General features: G+C 40.8%; 1 pseudogene; it reads left to right on the forward strand.

The window, feature by feature from the left end:
* The first annotated feature begins 15,404 nt into the window (after positions 1-15,404).
* On the forward strand, positions 15,405-15,519 carry LOC122557013 (U6atac minor spliceosomal RNA; annotated as a pseudogene).
* The last annotated feature ends 207 nt before the right edge of the window (positions 15,520-15,726 follow it).

Raw genomic sequence — 15,726 nt, forward strand, 5'->3', positions numbered from 1 at the left:
CGTTTTCTTCCACCTGTGGTGTTCTTAAGTGTTATAATCGGCAGAACTCACCAAAAAACATGATTGTGTTATGTTACTGGGAGTGGATACCAACTGCGGGGTATTCAAATCACTGAATTGAGAAGTGACTTGAAGGTATCTTCCAGAACACTTCCACGCTGGATGACCGCTCCACTCTTTGATGTTCACCAGCTACTTCCGCTGTCAAAATTGGGAGATACTGCTGGAAACGGCAAGTATATTCAACGGCGCTGTCAAAATTCAACACTTTTTAAAACAAAAGGATGGTCTCTTGGTCACACATAATGTCCAACCTTGTTTATTCGCCTGGTTTCAGTTTGACAATAACCTGGGACGAAAGCAACATGTTTCACGTTAACCTACACCCAAATTATGGCCAGGTTGCGGTTAATTATCGCATACGGAGCTGTGGCAATACCAGAGACATACTCCGGTTTAGTGTTCAGAGAGGGAATTGGATTGCAAGAACCAAATCGCAACTTCGCCAGTAAATCAACAGAGGGCTGCCGCTAATGATGCTTTTAAAGAATTTCCAGATTAATAATTAAATGTGATAGGTGTTTCTCAGCCCAATTTGTGAAATGAGAATGCAGTTCGAAAACTGTTTACATTAAAAATCCTCGATGAAAATCACGGGAAAAGCCGTGAATTAAAACTGACATTCATTTCATCTCTTCATGCTTTTATACGATATAAAACATTCTTCGGTGACTTGCACAACAATTTAACAATTGAAAACATAAACATTTCGCTGGTATTTAAGATTTATGTTTCTTCAAATTGTCTGAAGGACACTATTTATACATTGAGTTTAAAAAAAAGACATAGTCCCAATGGTTTTAGAATTTGAACCGCACATTTTAAAGCCCTGAAGATATTGCTCCAAGCAGCTCTTCCCAAATAACATCCACTTCCCAGGTGTACACATGCTCTTAACAAGCTCCGCAAATGTTGACCAATACTTTCTGGTTGCTCCGGAGGGAACCTGGAACCTTCAATAGTTTCTCCCTCGCCCCTTATAAGCGAACATTATGAAACAGGGGAAAATATTAGTTTGAACGGACACAAGATCGAGTCTGCTTTTACCTATTCACGATCACATCCTCACGCTCTAAAGTGACAATCAAACAGCAAGCTGCATTTTTGGTGGTGTTGGTTGAAGGAAGTTAATTGACAAAGCAATGCCTATTTACTGTCTGATTCAAACATGTTCCCTCCGTTCTGTGCTTTTAAAAAGAACATTCCCTCTCAGTACCGTGTTGAAGGAACAACTTAAGAGAAAGTTATCAAGTCCGTTTTTCGGAGGGTCTCTGGCGCTACCACTGCTTCCAAGGGGTCCAGGTTCATAAATCCACCTGCCCCAGACGTGTGTCAAAACATGTCTGAAAAGGTTATTTGAAAATACTTAGCAAAACTGTTGTAGACTTGATTTCATAAACCATGGCTCATTTGTAGGCGTTCTAACAGGTGGTTCAATTTAATAATGACTGAAAATGTTTTTTTTAAAGAAATAAAGCTTGCCCAATAGCAAAACAAGATCTATTTAAGAAGTGAACCTTTGTTCAGTACTTACAAAAATCAATAGAACTTATACTGGCAAAATAATAAATAATTTCCTTTTGAATGGTAAATATAAACTGAATATTTGGTAAGCAATGTGCAACTTAAATATGTAAAATAATCACGGTTGTACCAGAACATAGGTCTCCTCTCTCATTAGAGGTTACTTTAACCTGAGTATCACCATGCCTCAGGGAGGAGGAAGGGTTGAGAAGGAGAGTCCTTCATGATAATCTCAGTCATTGAACCCATGCTTTGACATTATCCTACACTGTAAACCAGCTAACTAAAATACTGAAGAGGTGATGACCATTTCAGGGATTGCAGCCAGAAGTGTAGAGTATGGAGGTTGAATTAGTGAAACCTAAGAGTCATTTGTAGAAGATCCCAGTGAGGAAGTGCGGGAGTTTAAAAACATTGCGGCATAGTGGCTCACAGCACCTGGGACCAAGCTTCAACTGCCACCTTGGTTGACTGTTTGGGCTGGCTTCCATAGTCCCAAGATGCGTAGGTTAAATGGATTGACCATGCTAAATTGCCTGTAATGTTCAGGAATGTGCAAGCTAGGTGGATTAGCTATGTGAAATGTGGGTTCCAAAAATAGGTGGGGACGGGCTGTGTCTGGGCGGGATGCTCTTCAGAGGTTCGGTGCAGACTCGAAGGGCCAAATGGCCTCTTTCTGCACAACAGGGATTCTTTGATTCTATGAAAGATCATAATTTTAATTCATGATTGGTTAAATGTTGCACTGAAAAAGCTTTTCTTCAGAGAAATATCAAAACTCTCAGCTGTCAATTACTTGAAGGCAAGTAATTACAGTAATTGAACATTTTATTTCCATTTCTTATCTTTACCCCATTCTGCTTTTAGAATTCATAGGTCCTGTAGATTTTATTAATTGGAAGTGAAATCTCCAGTTGGGGAAAAAAAAAGCAAGAACAAAGCAGTACCAAGTACGGTTGCTTGGAATTTCACAGAAAGACTAAAACCACTTAGAGTTTTTGAAGGGGAGAAAGGGAAGGTAGCTTAATTGGACATGAAACGTTTATGAATGCATTTTTTTTCCTGACGTGACAGATTCATATTATTTTGGCATAGTTAAAAAAAGATTGCTTGCTGAAAAGTCCAGTGTAAAATTATATATCAATATTAAAAACTCCAAGGCCAGACATTTATCCAGAATACATTAGATATAGTTGAAGCAATGATATCCTGCGGACAATATTGCTGAATCTCTTCAGAATGCAGCAACACACCTTCAGGATGCGAAAGGATTAGGATTCTGTTTGTGAGCAAACTATTTAAATTAGCCATCTTGTAAAGTAAACTGCAAGAAAATAACTAGGAAAGCATGCACTGAACTTATTTGCAATTTAATGCTAATCGTTCATGCAAAATAATAGCTCAGTAATGTTTTAAATAGAAAATTGGTTTCTTCCCATCATTGTCATACTGACAACAGTTATTGGTATGTTGCATCTGACTTGATTATTTAAAACCTAGTTCAACCATGTCCAAGGTATTATTATATTACTGTCTATAAGATTATCTTATATCTATCTTTTTCTTTACTCCTATACATACAATAAATAGCAGATTAACTTGTCTAAATTATCAACCTTCTATGCATGTTGTAAGTGAAAACTAAAGAGAAGATAAGTCTTTAAGTGAGAACTGTTGCATCAACACCAACCACTGGTGCAATGGTAAACACCATTTGCTGTGTAGTTCAGAAATACAGAGTTGGAGCATTCCAGACTGAATTGCTGATAAAAGTAGTAAACTGTCATGGTTAATTAGATAAGGGCATTGAGGACCGATATTCACCTTCAGAACTTATTGTCACCACACTCAAAATGTTAACTCTGCTTTCTTCCCATAGATACCACCAGACCTGCTGAGTTTCACCAGCAATTGCTGGTTTTGTTTCAGATTTCCAGCATACACAGTTCTTAGTTTTATTAAATTGAAGGGACATATGCTTATCTGATCTTTGGACTAAGGATAGAATATAATCAGAGGGATGTTGAAGTCTGGATAGCATTGGCAAAAAAGTCATTTGACGATGTCTCCATCTCTCTGGTGGTTTATGTTTCCACCTCTGTGTGCCGTCTCTCTTGCTCTCAATTTCAATCTTACCATTTCTCACTGTTGTTGTTTCTCTCAGTATCTTTCTGTGTTTTAATTTTTTCAATTACTCTCCTTAAATTCTCTCTAGCTCTTGGAATAGAATCATGTAAGATCGAGATTTGGTTTAGTAAAATCATGGATACCAGTGCATTATAATGTTTTATTACAGTTTCATATTTCAGGTAAACATTTATATCAACAGTGTTTACTGCTTCATAGATTTGTGAATAAGCATTCTATCATTACTCCATAATCCTAAAATTTTCAAAATCCAGAAAGGATTTGGTCCCAAGCATTCCAGATTTGTGTTTGGTTTCAGTAAGAGAGGATTATAGACCTGTGTTAACTACAATCTAACGTGAACAGCTTTTTTAACAGGGAGAAAAAAATAACTACGGGCTGAAAAATATGTTCTAAAAATGAAACTACTCTCTGCCTGCAATGTAATATCTGGTTTGCAGTGTGTTTAGTTGCTTTCCCAACATCATGATTTGAGAATACACTTATATACAGGATAGGCAGTACTCAAAATTGGGAGATTGCCCATCATATTTAAATTGGCAATTTAAATTTCAGTAGTCCAATCAATTTCAATAAACATGCTGACTACAATAATGGTTTGAACACAGATAAAATTCTGGTAGGTTACTCCTTTCTTTCATTGTTTCTTTGTCAGGACAGGTTTAAAGGCTGCTGTTGGGTTCAGCATCAGACTTTAGCAGTTCAGGCCATTCAAAGGTGTGTGAGTTGCTCTCAGTGTTGGGTTTGATTTCATAGTCACCTGTAAGTGTTACAAGCCCAGAGGTTGCAGGCATATGTTTTGAATGACTGCTTCATCTGCAGTGCAGTATATGTGTTTGCAGCAAGATGGAGATAGTAGTCTCGGTGGGAAATACTAATGTTCAATGAGTAGGAAGAGGGGGTAAATGAGGAGAAAGAGAAGGCCAAATGATTGGGAACAAGAGCCATCTGAATTCATAGACATTGCTCAAACTGCACAGAATGAAATGGTGCTGAGGGCAGGATACAACAGAGGAATGCTAGAAGACTCCAAGCACCTAGTCATATCTATAAGGTGAGAATGACTTGCTCAAAGATGTTGAAGACAGTGCCAGAGGACTCAGGCTGTTAAGATGCACAGTCATATGGCATGCTTAGTGGGGAGATTGCCTTCAACTACATGAGAGTGGCATTCAATAACAATCACCATGAAGGTAATAGTTGGCCTGAATGTCTTTGTGATTGAATCCTTTCTGCTGTATGTGGTGCACTCAGTGGAATAAAACTGTCTATTGCCTATTACTATGTACAGGTTTTTATTGAGGCATTGGTTAGATGAATTAGGTGATACATAGCCTTTACTATGAACAACACTGCCAAGCAGAAAGAGCTGGAGGTTTGGGCCAAAAGCAAGCTTCTCAAATGTTCAGGGTGTGATTGACTGCACATAAGTGCCATCAAGGCACCGGAAGGACAGCTCTGCATGTTTATCAACAGGAAGGGTTACTCTTCAATAAATATGTAATTTGTGTATGACCATCAGCAAAGAATCCTGAGCAGCAGTTATGACACCTATATTTTGAGGTACAGTCCAGTACCAGTTGTGTTTTCCATTAACACTAAGAAGTTTGGTACCACTGTGTGTCAATAGTGTAACAGCATCACTGATCTAAAAGCAACATTGTCATTTACAGTTAAAAAAAGATACACTACTTGTTTTTCAAGTTGCAAACTTCTCCTGATATTATAATCATATAAAAATATGCAACTTTCATTTCAAGGTAAAATACTTGGCTCCTTACATGATCAATGCTGTTTTCACAATCGCCATTAGTGAGGCTTACCTTTAGTTCCAGAATTATTAACTGAATTCAAATTCCCGTAGTTGCTCTGATGGGATTTAAACCCATGCCCCAGAGAATTAGCTGGGCCTCAGGATTACTGTTCCAATAGCATTATCACTACACCATGATTTCACCACCCTCTAGGGCCCATTGTGTAATCAGCCCATCATCCCCTACAGTTGCTGGCCAGCAACTCACCGAGTGGCACTAATTGGGCTAATAGCATTTCATTGGGTGTTCTGGATCAGTAATCTGAGAGTATTCCTGCTTTTTGGAGGAAATTTCAGAGCACATGCCCTTAGCAGTTGAAGGCATAGCCAGTATTTGTGGAGTGATTGAAATGGAGTGAGTGCTGATGTCAAGAGACTAGGATTAGAAGGGCATTGATATATTATCTAAAATCAGAGTCATCACTCATTGAGATCTCCACAAAACACCAGAGCTCTTGGTAGCAATGTTTGGTCTAGGCAGAGGAGGATATGTAGATCTTCTCCTCCAGTGGGGAAATTCACTGTTTCCTAAAGCGGGTCACCATATTCATTATAGCAGTTCTGAAAAGCAATAGGAAGTGGCCAGGTAGGAGAGGAAGTGTGCTGGAGAAAAATGTCAGAAGTGGGAGAGAAATACCAATATTGGTCTCAAGTGAGGGAAATCTCATTGGCACATTGAAGTTACAGGAGGTATTGTTGTCCAATTTTTTTCTTTGTTCTTTGTCACAAACTGACCAATTTCAGTTGAGAAGAAAAAAAGATAATCTTCAGAATATTTTATAATTTAATGCAAACAGCATTTTAAAAATTATATGTATAGATTTCCTTTTAGTTACATAGAATAAGTTTCATTCAAAATGCTACCTATATTTAATAACATAACTTGAACAACTCTTGTTTCACCTTTTTAGCCAAACATCTCATTGTACTTTTATTACAATTGCTTGATATATAGAAGGTAAAGCTATTTACAGTCGGCAATAATGTGAAGAACTGTATGAACTGATTGCATCAAAATATTGAAGCGTTTCAAGATTGATATTAAAAAAATATTTTTTATTTCAAAATTGTAACTTTCTTCTGATCTGACTGGTAGCTGGTAGTGATAATGAGAAGTGCTCTACCTTTTCTCTATTCAGGCTTACTGTTGAATTTGACCAAAATTTGGATACATGTCAATTTCAGAGAGTTTCATGAAGGGTTTCTTTCCATGGGCTCAAATGAGTTACCTCACAATTCTCTCAGCGTGCATCATTATCGATGCACCACACTTCTATAGCACCCTTCTCAGCAATGCTGAAGTACTTGCCACTGCCAGGACCTCCTGGCATTCCCACTATAGACTCCATAATTGAAACCGAGCCATATATCACACTAAGTGCTGCCAGGCAGAGCTATCTTTTGCAATGCATGTAGATGGAGGGGGACAAAGTGCAATGCTTCTGAGAGCACATATGGGCACTTCATTGAAAATACAAGCTCACATTCTGCCACTACAAGGATTACCCATCTTTAGTGTCACCCATTTTAGAAATCTGCTCAAGGGGGTGCTAATCTTTCCCTAACACTCAACATAGCATGCCATCTCCTTATTGTTCAATGTGGTTGCATCACATGCTTGAAAGCCTTCCAATGATTGAAAACATCCACTGAAATACCACGGCAGAGCAAGTGAAGAAAAATAAACCAACATAGTCCCAACTGAACATAGAATATTGAAAAGTTAAACAGTAGTTTAGGCCCTTCGGCCCTCGATGTTGTGCCGTCCTGTGAAATTAATCTGATGCCCATCTAACCTACTCTATTCCATTATTATCCATATGTATTATCCAATGACTATTTAAATGCCCTTAACTTTGGCGAGTCTACTACTGTTGCAGGCAGGCCGTTCAATGCCCCTACTACACCCTGAATAAAGAAACTACCACTGATATCTGTCCTAAATCTATCACCCCTCAATTTAAAGCAATGTCCCCTCATGTTATCCTTCACCATCTGAGAAAAAAGGCTCTCACTGACTACCCTGTCTAACCCTCTGATTATCTTATATGTCTCAATTAAGTCACCTCTCAATCTCCTCTCTCCAACGAAAACACACTCAGTTCCATCAGACTTTCCTCATAAGGCCCTCCTTCCATACCAGGCAACAGCCTAATAAATCTCCTCTGAACCCTTTCCAAAGTTTCCACATCCTTCCTATAATGCGGTGACCAGAACTGTAAGCAATACTCCAGGTGCAGCCATACCAGTGTCTTGTACAGCTGAAGCATGACTTCATGGCTACAAAACTCAATCCCCCTACCAATAAACACCCACACACCATATGCCTTCTTAACAACCCTATTAATCTGGATGGCAACTTTCTGGGATTTATGCATCTGGACACCGAGGTCTCTCTGTTCATCTACACTGCCAAGAATTTTACCATTAGCCCAGTATTCTGCATTCCTGCTACTTCTTCTGAAGTGCTGAAAATGTGTTGCTGGAAAAGCGCAGCAGGTCAGGCAGCATACAGGAGCAGGAGAATCAACATTTCGGGCATGATTCCTTCTTCAGGAATGAGGAAAGTGTGCCAAGCAGGCTAAGATAAAAGGTAGGGAGGAGAGACTTGGGGGAAGGGTGTTGGAAATGCGATAGGTGGAAGGAGGTTAAGGTGAGGGTGATAGGCCGGAGTGGGGGTGGGGACGGAGAGGTCAGGAAGAAGATTGCAGGTTAGGAAGGCAATGCTGAGAATAACAGAGTCATCAGCCATGGATGGAACTGAAACGAGGTGGGGGAGAGGAAATTAGGAAACTGGAGAAATCTGAGTTCATCCCTTGTGGTTGGAGGGTTCCTAGGCGGAAGATGAGGCGCTCTTCCTCCAACCGTTGTGTTGCTATGGTCTGGCGATGGAGGAGTCCAAGGACCTGCATGTCCTTGGTGGAGAGGGAGGGGGAGTTGAAGTGTTGAGCCATAGGGTGGTTGGGTTTGTTGGTCCGGGTGTCCCAGAGGTGTTCTCTGAAACGTTCCGCAAGTAGGCGGCCTGTCTCCCCAATATAGAGGAGGCCACATCGTGTGCACCCCAATATAGAGGAGGCCACATTGGGTTCACTTCTTCTGAAGTGAACTAGCTCACACTTTTCCACATTAAACTCCATTTGCCACTTCTCAGCCCAGCTTTGCACCTTATCTCTGTCCCACTGTAACCCACAACATCCTTCGGCACTATCCACAACTCTGTCTACCTCAGTGTCATCCGCAAACTTACTAACACATCCTTCTAGGCCCACATCCAGATCATTTATAAAAAAGACAAACAGCAGCAGCACCAAAGCAGATCTTGCAGCACACCACTGGAAACTGAGTTCCAGGATGAACATTTCCCATCAGCTGCCACTCTCTGTCTTCTGGGCACAAATTACTTCTGGGGACAAATAGGGACCACTTGCCCTTTCAGCAACAACAAATTTACAGCCAATGAGTGATCACTGCATCCACATTAGGTCGATTAGAATGTCCTGTATGGGTTGTAATGCCAATGTACAATCATGTTGAAGAAAATGTTCCTACTGCTCAATGTTCTCATCTTCCTTGTCAGGAGTTTGCTGCTGCTGCTTTCCCAGCTCTGCAGAGTCCATGACATCACCTCTTTACCTGAATAGTCATGCAGAGCATAGCATGCTATAATTATGCAGCACACACTATCTATAGTGGACTGCCAGGGAGCCAGACCAAACCATCAGAACCTCATTTTCAGTTAACCTATTTTCTGCTTAATGATGGTCCTCATCAAAGAATAGGCTTAACTGGTTACTGCTCAGCATCAAACAAGAGGTTACATAACAGAGTCATCAGCCATGGGCACAGAGGGCCTGTTGGTTTCTCCTCAAGGTCTCCGTGCTTTCATTGCACCATGGCCGTTTGGTAGCTGAAACCATGGGTCGCAGTTCCAATGAATCTGCGAGAGGACTATCAGAATCAAAAAAGTTCCTTAGTAATGTGAATGATTAATAGTTGCATCACACATAAATGGTGCTTTAGCATACTCCTCCATACAATGGTACATAGAGGTTTCTATAGATTCATACAGCATGGAAACAGATCCTTTGGCCCAATCAGTCCACACCAACTATGTTCCCAAACGAAAGTAGTTCCACCTGTCTGCGCTAGGCCCATATCCTTCCAAACCTTTCCTCTTCATAAACTTATCCAAATGTCTTTTAAACAAATTAATTGTACCTGCATTTGTTATTTCCTCTCACAGTTCACTCCAAACACGAACACTCTTTGTGTAAAACGTTGTCACTTGTCCTTTTTAAATCTTTCTCATCTTACCCCAGTTCTGAACTCCGCTTGAAGTTGACTCTTGTCATTCACCTTATCTATATGCCTCATGATTTTATAAAGCTCAGTAAGGTCACCTCTCAACCTCCTAACCTCCAGTGAAAAAGTCCCGGAGTAGCAAGCAGTGAGTTGAGCCATTACTAGCTACTCTGACATTCATGCCTGGAATTGTCATTGTGTAGTTTCTATTTGGTGGAAACTGCATATCAATGAGATGAGATTTGGTACTCATAACTTGAAAAAGTAAATGCAAACAGGCCTCTCCCCACCCACTAATGTGATTCACGTCTTGTCATTCAGAGTTTAATTGCAGAATCTGACTTTTTATGGCATGTCAAGAATCTGATTTTTCTGATTTCGCTGCATTTCCCTAACTGATTCGCCATTGCTGTTCAGGGGCATGGAAAATTCAGTCCTATGCCTCAAATTCACAATTTTACCTGAAAAACCTGTCACTCATGCTTATTTTCAGGCTACCTAAGTGGTTAATTAACAAATTATTATATATTTCTTTGTTAATAATCTCAAAGTAAGGCTCTGCAAAGAGGAAATCAGAATATTTGAACAATTCCTGAATGTACTGGTTGCTTTTGGCCATTCTTCTATAAAGAGCCTTGAACATAAGTGACTAAACAGCTGCATTGTGAGTTTTGGGCAGAAGCATCTGTCAAATGGCATAGTTATTCTAGACAGCAAAGATGCTAGAATATAGAAAATCGACGTTTCGGGCAAAAGCCCTTTATCGAGAATGAGGCTGGGAGCCTCGGGTGTGGAGAGATAAATGGAAGGGGGATGGGGCTGGGGGAAGGTAGCCAAGAACGTAGTACGTGGATCGAGGTGGGGGTAATGGTGATGGGTCGGAGGGGATGGTGGAGTGGATAGATGGGAAGGAAGACGTAAGGATGGGACAGGTCATGAGGGTGGTGCTGAGCTGGAAGGTTGGACCTGGGATAAGGTGGGGGGGAGGGAAATGAGGAAACTGGTGAAATCCACATTGATACCATGGGGTTGGTGGATCCTGAGGCAGAAGATGAAGCGTTCTTCCTCCAGGGGTTGAGTGGTAATAGAATAGCAATGGAGGAGGCCCAGAACCTGCATGTCCTTGGCGGATTGGGAGGGGGAGTTGAACTGTTTGTCTATGGGGCGGTGGGGTTGGTTGGTGCGGGTTTCCTGGAAATGTTCTCCTAAGGCTTTCTTGGCTACCTTCCCCCCCAGCCCTACCCCTCTTCCATTTATCTTTCCACCCTTGAGGCTCCCAGCCTCATTCCTGATGAAGGGCTTTCTCCCAAAATATCAATTTTCCTGCTCCTCGGATGCTGCCTGACCTATTGTATAACGGTAAATCAGCTGAGTAGGGTGGGTCACATTGACCACAAGCCTGACACAAGACTTCTGAAACAAACTCTCTTCTCTGAGCTTCATCATGGCAAGTGGTTAGCAAAGGGTAGAAGAATTGACTCAAGAACATCCTCAAAATTTCCCTAATAAAATGCTATATTCCTATAGCTCATGCAAAACCCTAATCCAAAGCCACACAATTTGGAGAAGTCGCATCTGCAAAAGAATCAACCATTTTGAGCATCTTGATCCATCAGGTCCAATTGGAGGGGGCAAATACACAAAGTAGAAGAAGTGTGCAAAAACCTGAGTTTCCCACCCACATGTTTCAGCAAACACCACCTTTCCTCAAATGGCAGGGGTTGTGTATCCAGTGATGAATGATTTAGTCAATTACAACTCCGCAAGTTATCCTAAATCCCAGGGGGCTATCTAGGAAGAAAAAGGGGAAGGGATATGGCTATCCATAGCTAGAGAGAGAAGATTTATTGCCAGGGTTGGAGGATTTAAGCTATAGGGAGAGCCTGAATAGGCTAAGGCTACTTTCCCTGGAGCGTCATACGCTGAAGTGTGACCTTATAAAGGTTTATAAAATCATAAGGGGCATGGATAGGGTAAATAGCCAAAGTATTTTCCCTGGGGTGAGGAAGTCCAGGACTAGAAGGCATAGGATTAGGGTTAGAGGGAAAAAAATTTAAAAGGGACCTAAGGGACAACTTTTTCACAGAGAGGATGCTGCTTGTATGGAATCAACTGCCAGAGGAAGTGGTGGAGACTGGTAAAATTATAACATTTAAAAAGAAATCTGGATGGGTATATGAATAGGACGGGTTTAGAGGGATATGGGCCAAGTGCTGGCAAATGGGACTAGATTAGGTTAGGTTATCTGGTCGGCATGGACGAGTTGGACTGAAGGGTTTGTTTATGTGCTGTACATCTCTATTACTCTATTTAGATATTGGATTGCCATTTATGTACTGAATAATGGCCAATGCAAACAACTTCATGCATTTATTAACTGCTGCCTTTCCAAGCAGGAAAACGTCCACCATGTTTTCATTTTTATGGGGTAGAGGAGAGAGTATTTAATAAAACATTTATCAACACTAGTTTTTTCTGTCAGTAAGGCACAAAGAACTGTTATGAATATGTATTATGTCACATGCTAATCCTTAGATTAATTGGTTAGTGTAACCTTAAAACTTCTTTAAAAAGTAGATAATGTGGTCTGTAAGATGGCTACTAGAGCTTTTTGCAACTTCAAGCTTAAGTCACTGCAAGTTTCCAAAGTGGATTACAAAGCACATGAACAATACAGAAAAAAATTAATACTTGCTAATGTCAAGGACAGCTCGAAGGACATTGATATTTTTTTCTGATATTGATTCAATCCTAATCACAAATGGGGTAAAGCCCTTGTCAATTGTTCTTAAAGAGGATATGAATTTGCACCCATCTTGAATGTTGTAAGACTGGAGTAGTTGCTGACAGCAGAACAATCAAAGCTCTCTCTCCAGAAGTATCTAAAATCAAAGTAAGAGATGAATAGAAGGAGAAAATGAAGCAGCTCCTCGGCTTGCCATCATCCTCCTGCAACCATCTTTAACGCCTCAGGGAGGCAGCCACATTGACCAATGTCTCACGGTGCTGAGTGTAAGGCTGTCAGTGGAACTGATCTGCTTTGGAATGTAAGAAGTGAAAGAAGTTATTTGGTCAGTGGTAGCACACCCTGCAAATAACAGCTGTACATATCCCTCCATCCACTGAGATGTACTGGACCCTATTAATGAAAGATGTGTCTCCATCATTAATTCAGCTTCAGCCTCAGTATGCGCAAACACTTGGTGAAGATGTGGCAATAGTTGAGTGAATAATACATTACATCAAAAAGGGAAAGGTGGCTGTAATATCCTTTCTACTCCAGGCCCACATCAACTTATTCAGAGATGTTCTTACACACCTCTGGAACAGGTAGGACTTGAACCTGGGCCTCCTGCCTCAGAGGAGGGAACAGTTCCAGTGTTCTATGAGTGCTGGACTCACAGCAATCATTCAACATTTCATTACAGTCACATCCTCACCATTGTCAACATTACATTTTAAGAAAGAAAGCATGTAACGTGAGCATTGCTGGGATATCCCAGAGAACAGTTAAAAGTCAACTATATTGTGAGCCTGGAGTTTAAGCCAAGTCATTGAGGATGGCAGATTTTCTTCCCTAAATGACATGAATGAACCAAATGGATTTTTATAACAATTGACACTTTTTGCATGTCAGTATTTTACTTCCATAATTGCAGATTTTTAAAATTAGATTCAAATTTCACTGCTGGCCATGGTGGGATTTGAAACTGCACCCATTGAACTATAGGCTGATGTTATGGATTACTGGCTTATTAACAATTTCATCACCAACTCCACCCCTCATGATAGCCAATGATGTGATGGTCTCTGCCTCCCACAGCAACCACTGCAGAAGCAAAAGTTTGCCTTTTGCCATCATTCCCCTCTACTTAACTCATAGCTGCTAATGCCAGCATCATTGAGATATCAATGTTCAACTTGCAAGGACCAATTGCACAGGATTGAATCATCTTTGACCAGCATTTGAACCCTAAGCACTTTCAATCTGCATGCATTTCAAATGTACAATGAAATACTTGCAAATGAAATGTGGTTGTAATATGCAAATACTTCCATCATGCATTTGCTTCTTAATTGTCTTATTGTCAGTAGACATGGAACCCCATGCTTATACCCACTAAAGTAACACTTACTCTGTCTATTTGTGGGTGTTGTCTCAACCCATTTCCAATTTCATTCCATTCTAAAGAATGGAAAGTGATGGCAGGAAATGCAGCTCAAAGTAGACACCATCAACACAAGCTTCTCTTCGTTGCAGGTATATTCAGAGCAACTATGATGTCCATTACCTCGTGTTATTCCAACAGCCCATTTCTGATCATCTCCCCCATGTGGAGACCTGCAACATTGAACTACGCTTCCAACTGTCTTGCCTGCCCCCTGAGTGGCAACATTACACCAAAATGATGTCCTCTCTAATCCTCTGTGCTCCCTCTGAGGATCCCACTGTGATGTCCACTGCCAAAACCCTCCCCTTCTGTGACCTCTAAGCTTTTCAAAGCCTATCCATTGGCATCCTTGCAGCAGTATTCAAATGCTAATTGCCAATTTGGTAAGATAGAAAGCACAATATTAATCAGATGAGTTGTAGTGTTTATAATGTGTTTAATGAGCTACAATCCCTTTAATTGACAACCCACTACTGCCTAGTGAGAAACTTACCTTGTCACTTGGCAAATGCATAAAAGATGAAATGAGTTGCTTTTGATGCCATGATAGGCTTTGTTGGACATTTCACCCAGTTCTTCCAGAAATCTCGCTGTAATTCCTGTTACTTATACCCTTTTAAGATTCCAACTGTGATGTCATTACAGTTTCCTGATGACATTTAAGAGCTGAAAAAGGGGAAGGGATATGGCTATCCATATGCGATAGGTGGAAGGAGGTTAAGGTGAGGGTGATAAGGTGAAGGTGATAGGCCGGAATGGGAGTGGGGGGGCGGAGAGGTCAGGAAGAAGATTGCAGGTTAGAAAGGTGGTGCTGAGTTAAGAGTCAAGAACAACATTTAAGAGTCAAGAAACAGAATAAAGCAAACCACCTGCAGATGCAGGAAATCTGAAGTAAAAGCATAAAGGGTCAGAGAATCTCAGCAGTCTGGCAGCATCTGTAGAGAAGCAAACATAGTTAACATTTTGAGTCCAACATGAGTCTGCTTCAGAACTGAAAAGGACTGGAAATACTTTATTTTTAGGCTATTGAAGGAGCCGAGGATCAAATGGAGCAGATGGTGGACTCAGCGCTAAGTTTTAAAAGAAAAGCATTTTTTTGCCTTCCTGTTATAGATTACTAGCTCTAGCTGCTTCAGCTGGGGCCACCATTCTCTCTCAGAGAATTAAGAGCAGCCTCTTAATTGGTCACATCACCCTGTTATGTTCCATTCAACTCCACTGAAAGTTTAGAAGGCACACTTGCTGACTGCGTGTTTGTATGGAAGCAGCACCCATTTTCTGCTACTGTCCGTAATTTCAGGCTTCCATTTTCTGTTACAGTGAAACAAAATAGATGACAAATTGCACATAATGATATCTCATCTATTGTTAACTTGGCCTGGTTTAAGATAGTTGAAAGGAGAGAAGGTTAGCACTCTTCTTGATAATGGTAGCAAAGGCCTTACAACACACAAATGGTTAAGGCATTGCCATATATTTAGCAACATGCAAGCTCTCTTGTGGTGTGATGGTAGTGTCCCCACCCCTGGGCTAGGAAGCCTGGGTTCAAGTCCCATCTGGTCCAGTGGTATGTAAGAATATCTCTGAACAGGTTGATTAGAAAAATAGGTTATATAAAAAGGAAACAGTTTGAAGGAGGAAACAAGTTAGTGTTGAAGCTGGAAGTGAACGGCTAGTATGCTAAAGCCTAGGTAATGCCTGCAGGTG

This window comes from Chiloscyllium plagiosum, unplaced genomic scaffold, assembly GCF_037043375.1.
Source record: "Chiloscyllium plagiosum isolate Xiang-an unplaced genomic scaffold, Cpla_swu_hap1 HiC_scaffold_16, whole genome shotgun sequence".
In the NCBI taxonomy this organism is placed as follows: Eukaryota; Metazoa; Chordata; class Chondrichthyes; order Orectolobiformes; family Hemiscylliidae; genus Chiloscyllium; species Chiloscyllium plagiosum.